We start from the raw sequence: 14032 nt of genomic DNA on the forward strand, positions 1-14032 counted from the left end.
CATATTAGGTACTGTGTGTAACAAAGATGCAACTGTTTATTTCTAAGGGTTAAGATTCTTTTACACCTTTTAAAAGTGATATTTCAAATTGTGCTTATTGGATCTTTGTCATTTTTACCTTATTTTATTCAAATAAATATTATCCATTTTTCTAAACCTGTGTGGTGTACTTTTGTGGTGTTTTTACTGTGTTACTGTATAATTTATTGCACAAATACTTTACACATTGCTTTCTAAGTTAAGCCTGACTGCTCAGTGCCAAGCTAGCAGAGGGTGGGCACAGGATAATTTGGATTGTGCGTGACTTACCCTGACTAGGATTGTGGTCCCTACTGGACAAAGGTGCATACCTGTGCCAACTACAGACTCCATTTCTAACAATAATATAGTAATAATATGTTAACACTTAAAAAGAAAATATGGCTGAAAGCGATGGTGTGTAAGAATGAGCTAAGCTACCAGAAGAAAGGTTAGGGCGAACACAGACAACATGTATCTTCGGGTAACATAGGAAGTATGTAAGTATATGGTGCGACTAGATTGTGACACAATGGGCCTGACTGGCAAAGGAAATCGTAGACCTAAAGTCTAAGTTTAGACCAAAAGTCTAAGTTTAGACCTAAAATCTAACTTTACTCATAATAAAGTTATACATTTGGCTTACGTTTACACTTTTTACCTAATCTTAGACCACAAGTGTAAAATTGGACCAAAGGTCTAATTTTACTGCAAGTAAAGTTAGACTTTTTGTCTAAGTTTACACTTTTGGTCTAAACGTAAAGTCTGGTTCACAAAGGTAGACATAGACCAAAGGTCTAAGTTTAGAACAAAAGTCTATGTTTATACCTAAATTCTAACTTTACTCGTAGTAAAGTTAGACTTTTGGTCTAAGTCAGTGGTTCCCAACCTTTTGACTTCTGTGGACCCCCATTTTATCAATACTGGAGCCCGGGGACCCCCACTGAATCATTATTGGAACACGGGGACCCCCAAGGAGTCATTACTGATAGCTGGGACCTAATATTATTACATTTTTTAAGCTGCCGCGGACCCCCTGAGGAGGCTTCGCGGACCCCCAGGAGTCCCCGGCCCACAGGTTGGGAACCACTGGTCTAAGTTTAGACTTTTGGTCCAAACTTACACCAAAAGTCTAAAGTTAGACTGAAAATCTAACTTTATTTTTAGTAAAGTTAGACTTTCGGTCTAAGCTTAGCTTTGCTCTAAATTTAGACTTTTGATCTCAGTTTACCTTTGTGAATCGAGCCCACTGTATGTAAATATGTTTATATGTTTTATAAATTGCAACTACTGCCTATACTGGTGCATGTTGACACCAAAACCAGATCAAAATTAGGGTCCCCCACCCTACCTCTTACTAGTAGATGGCCTAAGAGAAAGAGTATTTTTCTTCTGAGGCTCAAAGAAACAGATTCTCAGTTTAATATATTTTAATTTGTAGTCTTCAATATTTTCTATGTTAATATATATTGTTGAAATAAGGCTGCAAAACACCAGTATGAAGATTCTGGCAAACAGGAATAAACAAAGCAGTGAACAGCATGCATTTGTAGTGGTAACAGTACACTAGGAGCACTTTTATCGATTCACCGGGTGGATTACATTGGTTTCAGTAGAACGTGCTAATTTATATGGAAAACATGAATTTATTATTGAAGCATATTTGGGATACATATGTTCGTTCTTATTTAGAGTTTTCTTTCATTTCAGGTTAAGAAATAACATCAAAAATAAAACAACTGTATTTGTCTGTAAATTGGCGAATGAGTAGAAATCCCAAATAAACTTGTGATGAATGCATGAAATATTGGAATGTTTTTAATGAAACCATCATATGATAAATTAAATTAAGGACAAGGGACCAAATTTAAGGTAGATAGACCAGAGGAAACTGTGAGAGTTACAGATCAACTGTATGAGGCATATGTATAAGAAAGTCACACAGCACCACGCAGGGTGTCACCTTAGTGAAAGGGTGCCTCTGTTGCACCTTCCTGCACAAAAACAATCTACTGAGGCATTTCTTTCTATGTGTACAGCTGCAGCACACATGGAAAGAGGAATAAACGAGGAGAACTAAACATAGTTCTCCACACTAAGGGAGGTGTAGCGTTTTGGGCGCATTCCCAGGTCTACCACTTTTGGTAAATCTAGGAAGCATCAACATCCATAGGTGTTGTGTGTGAACACCCATGGAAGGTCTCCCCGGGGCAGAGTAATGAAACCCAGCGATTTCGTCTGCATTGCATTACTCTAAATATATCATCTCACTCAGGGGCACGCAAGGTGGTCTTGCATGGCTTAATGAATCACACTTTGCAGTTGGGTTGCTCATACTCCACATTGCATGGTGCAAGAGCGATGCAACCTTACAAATATGGCCCTAAATATATATAAACTGTGACTGAGCTCTAACAAAGTCAAAACAATCAAATTTGCATTAGATGTAAAAAGTTTACTCTGAGAAATCCCCACCTTGCACTTGGTAGCATAGCACAAGCAGCGAGGCCTCCTCCACAGAAAATGTCAAGTGTTACATAGAAAACAGAACTAGTGCAACAGTAGAGTAAAGTAATAGTAAGGTTAAGATTAGGAATAAATTCCAGTGATAAAAATGGCAAACAAATGAAAATAATCTTATGTAGGGTTCTGGAGTTTTTGCCAAAGCAAAGAACATCCGATTTGAAATAAGGGAAACATATATTTATGGCATTTAATCATGTGACCAGCTATGGATCAAGGATTGATACAGGCTGTTGGTTCACCCCAAATCAGATTTCTGGAAAATCAGGACATAGGCACCCTTTTTGGGTGAATTGTGATGGGGCCAGATCAGAAAAGGGTTTGCTGTTGGTATAAGACTGAGATTTTACTTTCAAAACATAGAAACGTTCTCGAGGTGGGGAAATGTCAGTGAGGCAGTGTTGTACGCTGTGTCCCAGCATTGTTTCACAAGGCCAGATATCTCTTATTCACCGTTCCATGCCCGCCTTCAATTTTATGGTCAAAAGTGGCAAGTGTTTCTTTTCCCTGGTGATCCAAAGGTCTCCAATATTGAAAAAGGCCTTCTTTGGCACAAGGGTATGATTTCAAGTTCTGATAAGGATTCTCATTGCTCCTTGTCTGATCCAAAGGTAAGCGTGCCCCCCAGGTCAGAATTTGCCTTTGACTGTGCTACTTAAAACCCATGGCAATCCTGGGTCCAGCATTCACCCATAAAGCTGTGTTTTCAGTACTGTTAGACCTGGCATCCATGGCATGGATTTCTTCCTAACAGTTTGCATCCAGACCGCCTGTTTTGCTGATTTCATTTTTGCTGGACTTAGGAGGCTACACACATTATCACTGATAACCAGTACTAAAGTGCTTGTCCTCTCCCCGTAAGACATGGTAAGATTGGATTATACCCAGTTGACATGTTTAATTTACCTGTAAGTCCCTATTAAGGAGGCATTGCCTGTGTCCAGGGCCTGCAAAATAATTATTGATTGTGCCACCCACTTTAGCAGCACTTGAAGCATGTCTCCGGCCTGCCTTCGTAGCCTGTGTGTGCAGTTTTCAGCTGCCATTTTGACCTGGCAAAATAAACCTTTTGCCAGGCCCACGCTTTCCTCTTTAATACATCTAAGTCACCACCAGGGTAGGCCCTGAACAGCCCAGAGGGCAGGGTGCAATGTATTTTAAAAAATTGGACATGTACATTTACGTTTTATATGTCCTGGTAGTGAAAAACTCTTAACTTTGTTTTTCACTACTGCCAGGCCTACCTCTCCCATGGTATAATATTAGACTTACCTTGTTACATTCAATAAGCTGTATTTTCCAAATAAGAGCAGGTGACCAGTTCATGTTTCGTGTCTTTGTAATTTTAAGGGAAAATGCTAACTTAAAGTGAAGCTGGATTTTAAATATCAAATTTTAAAAACACTCATTTAGAAAGTTGTCATTTTCCTGCCTTAGCTGTTTGGGCCTTTAGACAGTCTCAGGGTCAAATGAATGAGTGTAGTTGACAGTTAGACCTTGTATATTCCTCCTAGACAGTCACACACTATAGGGAGCTTAGCTGTGCCTGGATGGGCCATCACTGGCAGGATGGGAGGAAGGGGAGAAGTAGAACCCAAAGTTGTAGGAACAATATATTCAAATATTTATTAGATGCAAGGTTCAAGCAGCATTACAAATGTCCCAAAAGCAATGTGCATCAACATGCTCAAAATAATGGAGGATGCACAACATATCTCTTAATAAGAACAATTTCAACAATTTTCATAAAGTAGCAGATAATTCATAATGATTCTATTGTTTTATAAGTAACAATCCAAGTCTTTTCCAGCCGGTATAATGCCAACTGCATTTCAACCTTGCATGATTCAACAGGTCATTATCAGGACAAAAGAGTAAGGGGACATCCAAAAGAACTACTTTATGAACATTGTTGAAATTGTTGTTCCTTTAGGACATTGTTTTTTGTTACCAGTTATAACCATGTCCTTTTTAGGTTGTTGAGTGATTCCTGCTGGGTTTATGTCCATTCAAAGGGCTGCATACCCCCTGCAGTTACTCTGGAGCCAGGGCAAGGAAGGCAGGGCACCCTTGCAGTTCACAGGCATGCCTCTAGAAACTTCACCCACTTCAAAGGCAGAACTGGATATAAATATTGGACCACAGGCACCAAGTCCTCAATACACTCCTGGACCTGTGGATACTCAGCCAGAAAGAATAACCCCTGTACTGCTGAAAGGACTGATGTTCTACTGGAGTGATGCTCTAAAGGACTGCTGCCCTGCTGTGCTGACTTGCTGTCTGCTGCCTGGGTGAGAAGGACTGGACCTGTATCTATTAAACCCAGTATCCTAGAGTGACTCCAAGGGCTAGTTGACTGGCCACCTGACTTGAACATCAGGGATAGAAGGTACCAACTACTTCAACCCCAGCACCTGGATGCTGCCATCTGTGAGTCTACCCTCCCAAGGAGTGCCACCCGGTCCTTCACCCTTGGAAGTGGGCCTAAGATTCTGTGCCATCCTTTATGCATCCCGCAGAATCAACTCATCTCCTCAGCTGCACAGCGCAACCCTGAGCAGAACTGGTGTATCGCCACCACAGCATGGGTCTCCCACACTGCAAAGACCTGCATCACACTCCACGACCTCATCGCAACCCACTGCACAATGCATCCTTGGCGCAGGCCTTTTCATCCCTCGTTCACAGCAGCCTCTATTACGATGCCGGACTCCGCATTGGCACCTTGCAGATCCTTGGAACTGATGCATTGCTCAAATGCATCCTCAACGTCAGAGTTTACATTGCAAGCTCTTGTCGATGAGATCCTTGATAATGACATAGTACCTCACATCACAGCCTCGCTGCAGCTCGGAACCAACAAATTGCTTCGGCTGCACAAAGCATCTTTGCCATGAACCCTCTCAATGCTCTGCAAATCATCATTTAAAGTACTTTGTTGAACTGGTCAAACTGGGTCCCTGTAGCCGGCCCATGCTCCATCGCGATCTGGCTAAGCTTGGGACTTTGTCCTGGGCCTGAACGATCAGATATTCACAGTTGGTGCTTCATGCTTTTTGGGGCTATTTCACTAGATCTTTAAACTTGCACATCTCTGTTTCTACTGATTGCATTTGGTAGTTCTGGGCTTGTTTTATTGATTCAAAATAACGCCAACATTAAGATGAAACAATGTTAGACATATTTCTAACATTGTTTGGGATCCTTTTTGTGTGATGTTTTGTTCACTTTATTACTCTTTGACGTGGGGCACAAATACATTACAGTTTGCCTCTAAGTTAAGACTGACTGCTCCCTGCCAAGCTACCAGAGGGTGAGCACAGCTTGTGCCTCACCTGACAAGGATTGTGGTTGCTGCTTGACCAGGGCTCACACTCCAGTCAACCAAAAACCCAATTACTCACAAATACTGGGACTGCTCATGGTGTGTCTTAATGCTTGGGTAAACCTAGCCTCAAAGGGCTTTGTCTAAGTTGGGGGTAGACATGTCAACATTACATACCTGCAGTAGGGTTTGACCCAACCTGAAAGAGCTTTGCCATGGTGAAGTGTTACTCTCATAAATTGTGCCAAAATGGGCGTGGCTCTCTCTTCAGAAGTACATTGTTCAGGGCAAGGTGCAATATTAATGAGTGTTGTTGTTGTTGCGTTAGGGCGCAACACCAATAGCCCTTGATCTGAGTCAGGGCTTTGGCAGAAGAGCACATGGACACCTGTCGCGATTCGACTTGACGCAGGAAGAGCGCTCCCTACGCTGCAGGGTTGTAGCTTCAGCGTATATTTCTTTAACTGGAAGTGGCTGTGACATTCCTCAAGCTATGGATGGGTGTCACGCATCATGGTAGCTTTTTTGCAACCCCCTTTACTCTGGGAAAAGGTAAATATCACTTAAAAAAACATAACTGGCACTCACACAGCATCTGATTCCTAGAAGGCACACTCAGGAATCATTTTGGAAAGTGTTTGCAGATGTTGTTTTCTAGAGGAAGCAGGCTCAGCTCAGCCATCAGCACAATGTGCAAGGTTGCAGGGGCGTGGGCTATCAGGACAGCCAGGATATTGCAGCATCTTTACCTTTCCTGAGAGATGCCTGCAGGGAGAGCCCTGGCTGCCCTCGGATCCTGTCTCACCTTTAAGCGTGTGTATGAAAGAGCTGCTCGTTATTATTATCCCAGCAAAGATGTTGCCCATTCTACTTTTATCTTGGTTAGTTATGATTAAGGGGGCCATTATCTGGAGTGGGGCACTGCCCCCACCCTTTCAGAGATGTTATCATCGGTCTTTCTAAAATCCATAGGCATGCATACACCTGGCCCGCTGCATAATAAAAGCAGATCTTTGCTTTTAATAAAAGTGCTTCCTGCAGTTTGATATTCATCTTCAAACACTGACAAGATGTTTCATCTTCAGACGTGCTTTCCTGACCAGAGAGGACATATAAAAAGCTGTCAATCACACCAGCATCACAAGATGATGTTGATGGAGGCAGCTGTGGGAGCTTTCTCTGGTCAGTGTGCAGCCCTGTCACAGCTGGTGTCCTATAGATCACCTATTCATGGCTTTATACTGCTTGGAGGATCAGGGGCATATTTACAGCAGAGTGACCTTGCTGTGCTGCCTTGCACCACAGGAAAAGGGCAAAAATGCACTGTATTTACAAATTACGGTGCATTTCTGTCCTCTCCCCCTGCGCTAATGCCGACAGAGGCACCCTTGCACCAAGGGTGCCTGTGTTGGATGCAGGTTTGTGTTTTTGCAGGAAGGGACACTTTCTTGCACAAAACAATCCATGGAGGAGTGTTTGTTGCTCTTTCTATGTGTGCTGCGTAATGCAGCACACATACAAAGAGGAAACAATGAGGGAAGTAGAGGTATTTATCCTCGTTAAGCGTCCCCTGGGTGGGTATATGGTTTTGAGATCCTTGTAAATCTGGGAATGCATCAAAACCCACGGGTGCTGAGTGGGAAAACCACTGCATCGCCCATGGAATGCCCCCGAACAAAGCAAGACAACGCAGCGACTTGCACTGCCTTGCCTCACTGCATATCTACGAGGTCATGAAAAGCTTTGCAAAATGGCATTGCTTTGCCTTGTAGATGGGTCTGCTCTCTCCGCGGCCAGAGTGTGCAAAAAGAGTGACGCTTCGGCGGTGCATGGACCTTGTGAATGTGCCCCTAAGGGTCTCTCTGTCAATAGAGCTATATCCAGGTCCCCTCACTTAACTCCAGTGCTCAAACTAACAACAGGTTAGGGGGAGCCATTTAGCTAGGGGTGCCCTGGGCTCAGATGAGGCTGGTGAACATGATGAATGATGGGGGCACAAATCACAGCATGCCATGGTCAATAACAAGAGAGCCTGAGACGTGCTCGCTCCCTAGAGTACTTTTATTCAGCATTTTTCCAAAGAAATTCTCTTGAAAGTTTACTTTGAATGCCAGGAGTGCTGGTCAAATAGGCCACAGCTGATCAATGTTGTGCGAATGGGATTCCACACATAGATCAGGGCAACATGCCTGGGCTGGTGACCACACTTTGAACTGAATTGGCCCTGTGCACCAGGGTAAAAATTAACAGAGACGGCTCCTCCTTAACAGCGGAGGAGCTTCAACCCCCTGCTCAGTCAGGCAGTGACAAATAAAACGATGATAAAATAATTTTATTATTATTTTATTTGTCCCTGCATGACTGAGCCATGCAAGTCTAGGGCGGGCCAGGCCATAGGGAGGAGGAGTGATGGGCACTGTAAAGTGCGCATGTCGGTTTGGTCAGCCGTCGTAGGACAGCCAAACTAATATGTGCACTTATATTTCTCTAACCCCGCTGTGTTGCGAGTGTGAAACCAGCCCCCTCAGGCCAATCCCAGTGCTGCTCTCATGCTTGGTATAGCATGAGAGCATCGTCTCGATTGGGAGCCTGTGCCCTAGTGACTGCCAGGAAGAGCGGAGTGCCGGAAGCGGCCGGGAGCAACAGCCACCACTGAACATTAAGTGCAGATATGCTCCGGAGGGTGAGAAGGCAGCTAAGATTTAATTATTGTTCTTTTTTTCTATTCTTTCAAGAATGGGAACAGGAACATCACCTGTAACCCAACTATCATTGTGGTGTGCAGAAAACAGAACAGAAGAGGATGTATGCAACCATTGCAGTAACAGAGCATTACGGTTGCAGTAGGCAGAGAGGCGAGTCATTCAGAGACAAATTTTGCACAAAGGTTTGAACTTTTAGGTTAAATTCCGTTTCTAAACCACAGGTCATTTTAAACAATGTATTGAAATTAATTAAATAAACAATGCTTGGAGAGGTTGGGGTGGAGCAGGTGGCTCAGTGATCAGAGCTTGTGGCTGACAAAATGGGATGCCCTGAAGGTCATAAGTTTGAATTCCAGTAAGAGAGACGCAGCCTTCTATCCTTCCGAGGTCGGTAAGCTGAGTTTCTTAATTTGTGTAATAGGAGTAACATCTGCCATTTACGGAGCTTAGAGATGGCAGAGGTGCATTATTTGCCACTAGGTTAAAAAATGATATCAGCGCCGGAAGTTGACCTAGTGCCTGTCGGGAAGTCTGGGTCCCTGTACATAACCCCTTTGTGGTGCTTGGCTCGACCACATGTATATAGGTCGCTCAATGGGTTAAGCGCCTGCTGTTGAGATGTGTGTAAAACTTGCAGGTCTGTGGTCCCCCCTCAGAAGGGTTAACATAAACTTCCATTGTTTCAGGGATTTTCCAGACAATTACTTTGTTTGAAGAGTAAGCTTTGCATTTTAGGTTCAGGAGCTAAATATGAAGCCCACTGGAGAGAGGTGAAAACATTTCCAGCAAGAATTAACCACAGTATTCTGATGAAAGTCAGGCATTTCCATGCCCCTCTGTTTGTCTTCAGACAGTGTGAGAAGGACTCCAAAAACGTGCACTTTATGCCCGTTTCATTCATGTACCTTTAGACTGCATATGTGGCACCCTGCAGTCACCATACAGTCACAAGCAGCAGAAAAACAAACCTTTAGGAAAATGATGGCAGGAGGTACATGTTGCAGGGACACCACATGTGGTTGAACCCCACTTGCGTGTCCATGTGCTGCACTACGGTCATTGTCCCCAACAGCCCCCAACACTCTGCAACAGCATTCTGCATTTATTAATGTTTTAGAGAAGCTGACTTTCAATAAAAGTAAATAACACATACATGCATATTTTGTAAGTGCATTAAAATGCACATTATACCCATAAACATACACTTGTGCATGCATATACACACAATCAGGAACAATAAATACCAAACTCTGACCCAGAGTTATGCAAAAGTAGCACAGTGTGGTGCTGCACCACAATTAGCAGCACCGCGCTGCGCCTCTTCTGAAACGCAGGGGTGCGCTGTGTTTATAGGATTATGGCGCACCCCTGCATTTCTCCCTGTGCTGTCCCTAAATTAAGCTGCCTAGCGCCAATGCAGGCATCCTTGCATCATAGTGCAAAGGTATCTGCGTTGAGGGGATAGATGGTTTATGTGCAGGAAGGTGTTCCTTCCTGCACATAAACAATCTATAATGGCGATTTGGCACTTCTATGAGTACTGTAAAATGCAGCACACATAAAAATTCCAAAGCGTCATTTGGAATGATTGTTTATGTGCAGGAAGAGACACCTTCCTGCATGTAAACAATCATCCATGGCATTTTGAGCCCACATTGAAAAAGCAAACAACTAGGAGGAATAAAAGCATTCCTCCTCGTTTTGCCATGCTAACGCCTCCCCTGGAGTGGCGTTAGTTTTTGCCGCTGACTCAGGTTTACGACAACTTGTAAATCCAAGGCAATGTCAATAGCAATGGGTGTTGCAGTGGAACACTCACATCAACACACATTGCACATCCCTCTGAGGCAGAAAACTGCGTTGGAAGGGCCCATATTTACAAGGAGGCGTAACGCCACAAAAAAGTGGCGTTACACCTCATTGTAAATATAGAGCACTGCTTAGCGACACAGAGCGTCATGAAAAGTGACGCTCCAGTGGCACTTAAATAGGAGGAGGGATCAGAGAGATGAAGAAATGGGGTGAGAAGGTGGCTACAACTCAGGGAGACAAGGAAAGCAGGCAGTTAGCTGAGGATGTTTTAAGAGCTGCAGTGCAATGAAAGAGAAATAGGGAGGTGCGATTGAAGAAAAAGAAAGCAAGAAAGAGATACGATAAACCATGGAGATGAATTAGGAGAAGAGGAGGGCGCTCATCTGTGTAATTGCTTGTGTTACGCTGGGCCTTTAATTTGTTTTAGGCAGTTTTCTTAGGCACAAACTGGGCCCAAGGGCATTAGAGCGTTTTACTTCTGCACCAAATTACATTACAGTTCTTTTTGTTTTAAATTGAGCACAGAAAACTAAGCAATTTGCCCACTATCAGAAGGTGTTCAGTGAAGCCGGGTTACTGACCTGGTTCCACATTCCTAACCCTAGCACCTCTGGCCGGTAAGATACATCCCCTTCTGAGCGCTAAATTGTTTGATTTACCAGATGTACGTAAAGGCAATTTTGCATTTCCATAGAAGTCGCTATTTAGGAAATGCAAAATGATATGTATCAAAATACCAATTTAAAAATACTGATTTACAAAGGTGGAATCGCTATTAGGAAAACGCAATTAAGAAATCCCATGCCATTTGTGACAATGGGCTAGTTTTGCATTTCCAAAATAGCGATTTCCTATTTTGGGAAATGCAAAACAAAGGTTGGCTATAGACAAAAGACCCGCCGTGCTACACCCCAAACATAGGGTGCACATGTAGAGCACACATATGTCCTCTGGGCATCTGTGTGCTCTACTGCACTTTAAAAAAAAACTTTGGGTGTTTTTTTAGATTACACATGGTTACCATCAAATTGAAGACAATTGCATTTTCTAAGTGCCCAATTCGCATTTAGGAAATGCTTTCTACATTTGACTAGGAATCGCAAATAGGTAATCCCTAATTGCGATTTCCTATTTAGAGGATTGCGAATTGCAGTTTCTAGTGGGTAGAAATCACAATTTGCAATTCTCCAAAGGACTTTGTACATCTGAAAGGCCCATTTATAATTTCAAAATGCCCCAATTAACGATTTGGACCATTAAGGAATGCTAAATGACTTTGTACATGTGGCCCAATGTGCAGCTTTAGCTCACGTCATCAGTTTCAAAGACTTTGGATGTTTTTCTTAATGCTAGATCATTCCATAAAGTAAACTGGTTTGTATTATACGGATATATATATATATATATATACACACACACACATGTATATATATATATGTCAAATTTACACTAAGAAGTATGACTGTATTCCTGTTATATTTTGTGTGTCTTCTTGACATTATATCACAAAACTCAGTGAAATATTTTGAGCACATGATGCATCTCCTTCAATGTGCTCGTACTCTGATAATCAGTGGAGCCTCCTGGTGGTGGCTCAGGCTGCTGCAGGACAGGAGGCAGTGGCTCAGGGCTAAGCAGCTGGCCAGGCATGGCAGAAGTGGAAGTGTGGTTGCTCTCCAAGTAGTCATTGTACACACAATCTCAGCCACTGGAACTGATGACGACCCCTCACAGGGGACAATGCTGAACAGAAACAGCAAGCACTGGGGCAGAGGGTGACACGAGATGAAAGGCAAACAGCACAAGGCGAATGGCACGAGACAAAACTCAGACTGGGCAAGGGCCCATCTGCAGCTTAAGACATGAAGCACACAGGGGAAACACATACAGTTAACATACCTAGCAGATGCGTTTTAAGATACGGGCAACGTGGGCGCTGGCCCGGGTTCCCAGCCTTTCAGGGGCTCCTGATAGAGCCAGCTCTGTTCTGCAGAGAGCCTTCTTCTGATGACCTTAAATAATTTTTTAAGAGATTGTTTTAAATACCATTTTCCTTTGACCTATTTTAATGTGGGTGATGTGTGACACTCTAGTACATACATTTTACAGAGAAATGTTGCATTTATGTTTCTTGCAACATCTATAAAATAAGTTTATTTACATCAACACTGGACCTTACATATGAGAAATGGGAGGGGGTCACAGCAGGGCTTAATTTGTGCTTGTTGTTTCCGGTGCTGAGCACCAGCACTTATTTTTGAGGGCCGGGGCTTATTCTTCTGCCTCAAGCATTTGGTGCGTGCAAAAGACACATATCGGAAAGACGGATGAGCAGAAAAACGAAAAAGAGTCACAAAGGGAGAAAGTAGAAAGCTGCAAGAGTGAGCTGAAGGGGCACGGAGTAGCTTTTTATGGATAGAAGAGGCCCGAGATGGCTTCAGGTTTAGGCTGCCTCAGTATTCCGTGCTCACACATTTAATTGCAGCAGCCCCGTATTTAAGAGGAGGGATTTGGGCACCTGCACCTTTTTTATTTACAAATTAAGCACTGGGTCACAAAATTATTTGTAGTGATATTAGTGAGCTGCTGCGGTGTCACACTATCGAAAACACACATCACTATCCCTGAATATATGGTGTGTGTACTTTAAGAGCTTTGACAAGTGTTTCTGTGTGCTGTCAGAGACCTCGCCAAAGAGGGTATAAAAGTATTGAAATTCGATCATAAATTCAAAACTGTTCCGAAAAGGGGCCCCCAAAATACATTTGGCTGAGGGCTCTCAGAATCTTTAAAATGTCCCTGATAACTAGAAGTTCAGTAACTACCCCAGGGAGATGGGGGAGTCGGCAGGACAACTTTTTATTATTCGATGTAAAACAGTGGTGCTCGTTGTATTTGACCCATTTCTTTCCCCTTTTTCACACAGTGGAGTTGGGCCCAGGAAGGCTTGCTTATCCAATCCCAGCCTGTGATTAACGGGGAAGGGTGGGCACTATTGGTGACAGGCATCTGATCTCACACAGGGATCAGCCTGCCACGTCCATGGCAGTGAGGCCTGCAGCGTCATTGGCCTACACTGGGTAATATCAAACCCTCCCATGACACTGACAGACTGTGGAAAGGCAAGCCCAACAACGTAAAGTAACGTGCAGGAAACTGATGAAACTGGGCAGGGTGCAGTCCCAACAGCCTAAAGCCAGTGCTTAATTTGTGTTTGTTGTTTCCGGTGCAGAGCACCAGCACAAATTTTTGAGGGCCGGAGCTTACTCTTCTGCCTCAAGCATTCACTGCGAGCGAAAGACACATATGGGAAAGACGGAGGAAGAGAAAAACGAAAAAGCGTCACAATGGGAGTAAGCAAAAGCTGTAAGAGTGAGCTGAAGGGGCAGGGAGTGGCTGTAAATGGATTGAAGAGGCCCGATATTTCTTCAGGATTAGCTGCTTGGTATTCTGTGCTTGCACATTTAATTGCAGCAGCCGCATGTTTAATAGGAGGACTTTGAGCACCAGCACATTTTTATTCACAAATTAAGCACTGCCTAAAGCAGAAACCACCACTGCTTGTGCCCAGGTCAAAGTGCGTCGGGGTGCAGCAGGTGTTTGCATTCATTTTGTGTTCAGAAAGGTACTTAAGCAATACAGAAGGGGC

The sequence above is a fragment of the Pleurodeles waltl genome, chromosome 8 (assembly GCF_031143425.1).
Source record: "Pleurodeles waltl isolate 20211129_DDA chromosome 8, aPleWal1.hap1.20221129, whole genome shotgun sequence".
In the NCBI taxonomy this organism is placed as follows: Eukaryota; Metazoa; Chordata; class Amphibia; order Caudata; family Salamandridae; genus Pleurodeles; species Pleurodeles waltl.